Source organism: Oratosquilla oratoria, unplaced genomic scaffold, assembly GCF_046742065.1.
Source record: "Oratosquilla oratoria isolate Oo_2021 unplaced genomic scaffold, ASM4674206v1 SCAFFOLD290, whole genome shotgun sequence".
NCBI classification, from domain to species: Eukaryota; Metazoa; Arthropoda; class Malacostraca; order Stomatopoda; family Squillidae; genus Oratosquilla; species Oratosquilla oratoria.
In genome coordinates this window covers 85382-92500 of record NW_027467641.1, presented here as the reverse complement: position 1 = coordinate 92500, position 7119 = coordinate 85382, and the positions used below count along the sequence as shown (strand labels likewise).

At 35.6% G+C, this 7119-nt stretch overlaps 1 pseudogene; it reads right to left on the bottom strand.

Annotated features, from left to right (window-relative positions):
* LOC143023046 (uncharacterized) overlaps positions 1-2564 on the bottom strand; it is an 8748-nt pseudogene extending 6184 nt beyond the window's left edge.
* Positions 2565-7119: the final 4555 nt, after the last annotated feature.

Sequence of the window (7119 nt, the reverse complement as noted above, 5' to 3'; positions counted from 1 at the left end):
TGGCTTGTATCCGTGCCTCGAGGCGGTCACTCTCGGGGAATGGGGGGGGGGGATTCTTACCAGTGCCCCTAGCCTTGGCACCTCTGGCCACTTGGCTCTCGTTCATTCGCTGTATTTTCAATTTTTCACTAATTTCAGCGCACTTTCCGGGCACCCACGCACTTCACTTTCACATGAGGCCTAGATACGGCCGACCTCAACACCTTGCACTAGTTTTGTCCATTTATAAGACTCCCCCCCACCATATATATATAATTATCTCGAGAGAGAGAGAGAGCACGTCCTCTCGGCACGACGCCACTACTACTACTACTACTACTACTACTACTACTACTACTACTACTACTACTACTACTACTACTACTACTACTACTACTACTACTACTACTACTACTACTACTACTACTACTACTACTACTACTACTACGTCATCGTCATCGTCATCGTCATCGTCATCGTCATCGTCATCGTCATCGTCATCGTCATCGTCATCGTCATCGTCATCGTCATCGTCATCATCATCGTCATCTGTTATAGGAATCAATTAGTCTCTGGTGTAAATAATAACCAGCTACCTTTATACTATTCACAGCGACTTCTTCAGCAGTGTCTATTAATCTTCCATAAATGACCCATCCTAAACGTGTTCCCACTGCATACGGATCTCCTACTTTCTATGCATGCACAATTTTCCAAGGCTCAGAATCTTCTGGTACATTACTTCCCATCACAATCTCTACCTCTCCTTCAATATGATTAAATTCTAATTTCCTTGGATGTTCCCATTTTTCAGTCACTCTTTGTAATACTGTGACTCTGACTAAGAGGAAGTTTCTTCACTGCAAATGGGTTTGGTACGATTGGTCTAAAGACGATTGGTCTAATACCGATTGGTCCAAAGCCAATTGGTCTAATAGACCAATTCGTCTAAAACCGATTCGTCTAAAACCAATTCGTCCAATATACTATTTGGTCAAATGACAATTAGTCTAAAATTGATGTAAAGACAATGATAGAAATACAAGAATTTAAATCAGAGACTTTTATTTAAGACACACATAAAAATATACTTTAAAGACAATGATAGAGACTTTTATTTAGGACACACATAAAAATATACTTTAAAAATACAAAAAGGATATAAAAATTTAACTTAATAAGCAATATTACATACTGAAAGCTCAAAATTTTAGATTATGTGCCAGCGCTCGTAGAAACTCTAACCCATCGTAATTGTCAATTTCACACACAGGAAACTCCATGCTAAGGGCTTAGGAGAATACTCCAAAATGCAAATACTCTAAAACAAAGTAAGAAAGAACTTCGACACAAACAATCTCTTAGTTAAATCAGTAGTTAGAATAAAGAAATTTTGCACAAACTATCCTTTAGGTGAAGCGGTAGTTAGCTATGGTAATTAGACGAATCGTATATATGGTTTTAGACCAATTCGCTTTGGACCAATCTTATAGAATAAAGAAATTTTGCACAAACTATCCTTTAGGTGAAGCGGTTGGTTTTAGACCAATCGTGTTGTTGGACCAATCGTACTATTGGACGAGATGGTTTTAGACCAATTCGCTTTGGACCAATTGGAATTAGACCAATCGTCGTTAGACCAATCGTCCGGGACCGCTGCAAATACAGGTGGTAGTCTAATCTGGTTATTTCCTTCATCATCAGCTACAGACATCCCTTCAACATTAAGACAAGACATTCCTGTTGTTCCTATCATTGTGCTAACTTGTAATGTAGCTGGTAATAGTTTTTTATATATCACTCCAAGTTTCTTCAATGAATCCCTAGTACAAAATGTAAAAGAACTACCATTGTCAAGATAACATCTAGTGTTCACAACTCTACCATTCAGTTTCACTTGAACAGGGATGGTAGTGGTGTCTCCCACTGAATCCCTCAATTGACTAGCAAATACCTGAACTAGAGAATCATCAACCTGATTAGTTATCACTGCATTAGCTGATGCTTCATCACCTCCTTGATTTCTAGAAATCTCTTTCGACTTATGCATAATTGTAAGATGTGAACCACCACATTGTTCACAAATTCGAACTATTCTACACTGCCGATTTGTGTCCTTTCCTTAAACAATTGAAACAAAGTCCTAAATTGAAAATTTTGTCTAATCTCGCTTCATAAGGTAGCCCTCTTAATTGGGAACATACATCGATAACATGTCTTTCCTGACATAACCAACAAGAAAGTCTGGTTCTCTGTCTAACATCGACATGAACCTTCCTATCATTCAAATTAGTACGTTTTTCGTAATTCAAGTTTCTATCAGGATTCCATGTGCTACAGTCTCCTGCTCTCTTGTTTTTAAATCCTTCCATTACACGTCTCCCGAATGTTGGATTATTGAGTATTCTTACTTCCTTCTACAGAAATTTGATAAAATCTTTATTATCCACTAGCCTCCCGTTCTCAGTTATTTCGTCAGCTATTCTCCTTTATTTGTCCTGTAGATACCTGGGCAATTTCCCTACTAACTGACGTAAAGTCCTAGGATTCTGTAATTCCAAAAGTCCGCATTGTATATCGGACATAGCACTTATGCATGTATCTAATTAAACGGTGAAATCATCCAACATCTCAACATTCTCTCCCTTCATTTCAGGCCAAGCAAGAACTTTATTCATATGTGCCGAAGCTATTCGTTCTTTATTTCCGTATCTCCTCTCTAATTCGCTTCTGGCTTTCTGATAACCCTCTCCTGGATTTAAATACAAACACGCTCTAACTATTTTGTGTGGTCTGACACAAGTTTGCTGTCAATTAACATGTCGAAATCCCTGATAGATTCAAAATATTTATTGTATTCTCCACTAAATTTAATAATTACATGAATAGGCATCGTGGTTTTGGTAATCAAAGTAGCAATCATGTCTTCGTTCATCTGTTGGTCACCTTTATCACAATTTGCCCTATGGCAATTACGAGGATTATCTACTAAATTAACATTTACAGTATTTTCCATTTGACATAAAGCCTTTAATTCTGCCTCAGCTGATTCTAATTCTGTTTCTAAGTCTTTGTAGTTCCTTTTCTAACTCTTGTTTCAATTTTAGCTTTCGTAGTTTAATGTCTAAGCTCACCCTCTTAGCCACTACTACTGCTATTTGACTTTCAACCTCACTTCCTGTGGTCTGGGAAATACTATATACTGATCTTACATTCTCGTCCACTGTTTCCTCAACTTCAGTCTCGTTAGAAATTAATATCTCCTTAATCACCTCTTTTAATTCCAAATCCTCGTCTATGATAAACATTTGTAGACTACTCATACGTTTTAGCTTATTGCCAGAAATTGATTTACCTTTAGATTTGAAATACTGCTTTAACTGAGGAACAGTGACCTTCTCCATTTTCCTTAACTTGAATGTTCAATACTAATTTACACAGTTCGATGCTAGAATAGAAACTGGGATAAAAAGGATAACTACGCACTGCTCAAATACAAGTTTCAAGTCCTACGATCTTGTTTCAACCACATGTACTGAATCTATGATTCATATAGATAACTAACAGACTACTCTGTCTCACTCTACAACATTAAGAGTACAAACCTTTGGTAATAAACCCACCACTTAATAAACTTACATAATTAAATTTGATAACTTGGATGTTCAATACTGATTTGTACAACTCGATACAAAATAGAAATGGGATAACTACGCTTAGTTCAAATACAACTTTCAAGTCCTATTATTCATTCAAAGCACTATCTTGATTTAATCACGTGTACCGAATTCATGAGTCATATAGATAATTAATTATCTCACTGCACAACATTAAGAGTACAAACCATGCTAATAAACACATCACTTAATAAAGTTAAAGAATTAACAAGTTTGAAAAACAATTCTATAAATGCTCATTGTGTCACATAACCAAATCTTACTTCTCTTATCTGCATACTTGGGAACTCTTCCTGAGCCGGCTACTGTCCTGCCATGTGACTTCTTTTCCCTTGTGGAAGCAGCATTTCTTGAAGTCCTTAGCAACATCTCACTCTTGTAACCTGACGTCCTCGTTCCTCTGTACCTCAAAGAATCTTGAAACTTAATCATGAGACTGCCACAGCCTGTGGCCCTTCTGTCTTTGAGGTACACGAAACTCGATTTGTCATGTCGACGTATGTCTTTATTGACAGACTCTTGATATAAACCGAAGCAATAGAGCCTATCTTGTGCTTCTACAGACTATGGTCTCTGTAATTACGTTGACAAATCAATTTACCTATTCGACAAATTTACATTCAGTTTTGAGCACATTATTTACACCATGATTCCCTACATTACATAGCTTCACTTGACAATGGCATAATTGAAACTTACCACGATTATTTCGCTGCCATGGATCTTTTATAACTCGCTGCCTACTATTCTCATCCAAGCATGGTCTGAGAAACCATATCGATTATTAATAATGTGGCCTCTTCAAATGATTCACTTTCACATATCATTCAACATAATGAAATTATATTCTCATTCAATGCTTACGAATAATAAAGGGTTCACTTCTGCCTTGCCAACGTACGTCTTGTTCTCGTGACATACCGCTACCAAAAGGAACACCTTGAGGTGATATTTAGCAAAATAGTCTACGTCACCATTCTGTTTATTGAAAGGTTAACAATTCCAGTACGTTATAGTAACCCATACAAGTCCTCCTTGGTTCACAATTTGACAATACTCAACAATATTTTATTGGCTCCCATAGAACATATTGTCATTGTACAGTAACACATTTCCATAACATACACTTGCACTACTTCCTATCGCGGAACAATACGACAGAAGTGTCGTAGAATCTGTAGCTTACATGCCTTAGTTACAATACTATTGTATTACAACATAATTTCACAACACAATTATGTCATATATAATGAACCAATACAATATGACTCAAATCCAGATTTGTAACACTTCCAATATCATATTTCATACATCGTGAATTACATACTTTAAATCATGACATTATACGCCATGTGAGTTGTAGTTAGCTTGAATTATGTAATTGGCATTCACAATTATCATTATCATTATCATTATCATTATCATTATCATTATCATTATCATTATCATTATCATTATCATTATCATTATCATTATCATTATCATTATCATTATCATTATCATCATCATTATCATTATCATTGTCATTTTCAGTGTCATTTTCATTGTCATTTTCATTGTCATTTTCATTGTCATTTTCATTGTCATTTTCATTGTCATTTTCATTGTCATTTTCATTGTCATTTTCATTGTCATTTTCATCGTCATTTAATTGTCATTTCATGGTCATTTTCATTGTCATTTTTATTGTAATTTTCATTGTCATTACCATTGTCATTGTCATTTTCGTTGTCATTTTCATTGTCATTTCCATTGTCATTTTCATTGTCATTGTCATTGTCATTGTCACTTTCATTGTCATTGTCATTGTCATTGTCATTTTCATTTTCATTGTCATTTTCATTGTAATTTTCATTGTCATTGCCATTGTCATTGTAACTGTCACTGTCACTGTCACTGTCACTGTCACTGTCACTGTCACTGTCACTGTCACTGTCACTGTCACTGTCACTGTCATTGTCATTGTCATTTTCATTGTCATTGCCATTGCCATTACCATTGTCATTGTCATTGTCATTGTTGTTGTCGTTGTTGTCATTGTTGTTGTCGTTCGTTGTTGTCATTGTCGTTGTCTATGTCTTTGCCGTTGTCGTTGTCGTTGTCGTTGTTATTGTCATTGCCATTGCCATTGCCATTGCCATTGCCATTGCCATTGCCATTGCCATTGCCATTGCCATTGCCATTGCCATTGTCATTGTCATTGTCATTGTCATTGTCATTGTCATTGTCATTGTCATTGTCATTGTCATTGTCATTGTCATTGTCATTGTCATTGCACTGCCATTGCCATTGCCATTGTCATTGTCATTGTCATTGTCATTGTTACTACGTTATAATAAATTATATTAAGATAAGCTTTTAAGCAAAGGAGACATTCGTATCAGGCGATGGAATAATATTCCTCAAAGTCACATCATAAGTTGAATAATTACCACTCGGTGGTGAACTGTAATAAAACAAGATTCGAAAATATCATGAAGCTATTTTGCATAAAAAAATCTTACAATTGTATCCTTTGTACATACTTCAGTATTACTACTTGTGGCAAACATTATTATAATTTTCATATCATTTTTCCTATATTCCACGAAAAATCATAAATACTTCGTGGACAAGTGTATGTTTACTTTCCTGAGGAATTTAACTTTTTAAATAACCTTACTGAGTTTTTTGTTTTTTTTTAATCTTTTTAGTATTTTGTATGCTTGTCACAGATTAAACATTTCGGATGTTGAAAAACTTATATAGAAATTTCCATACAAACATATTTCTACTTTAAATCAGCTGTGGTGTGTAAAATCCAAAATCGCTTTTGGAGAAGACTTTGGAGTCAATAGTGTTGAGGTCAACGTATTTCGTCAGCATTTTACATATCCAGAAGTCATCTCTTGATTTGGCTTACCGTGACAAGACTCCCCTTATCAGAAGGTGAGGACAGTGATCCTTACAGAGAACTTTGTAGGGTGGAATTTAATGAACCATGATCTTGGTTCATCTCACCCATGGCAGGATTTGAACCTCCGTCACCTCGACCTCAGCCATAAGTGGCGACGCCTTAACCCGCTCGACTGGCGGCCACACACACAGATTCAAGGCATAATTAAGGCAATATGTAAATCAAAGGTAACCCATAGAGGTCTATTGGCACTTTCTGCTATGAATTTCCTTTAATTTAAAACAATACTAAGCTTAAAACATGATGCATAACCTCAGTAGAAAATTTCTTTGGTATTCTTTTATTTTGTGATAAAGTCATGGTATACTTTATTTATCTATCATTTCAGACTTAATATTCTCTGAAAACAAGATGCTAAACACATGAACAATATTCAGTAAGATTGTCTTTGACACATTTTAACAATAAAGTTTTCTATAGAAATAAAATGATTTAGATTCGGTGTGTCCTTCCTCTTTCTGCCATTTCGGTTTCTTCTGTAGTCGTATCCTGGACTTCCTTTGATTT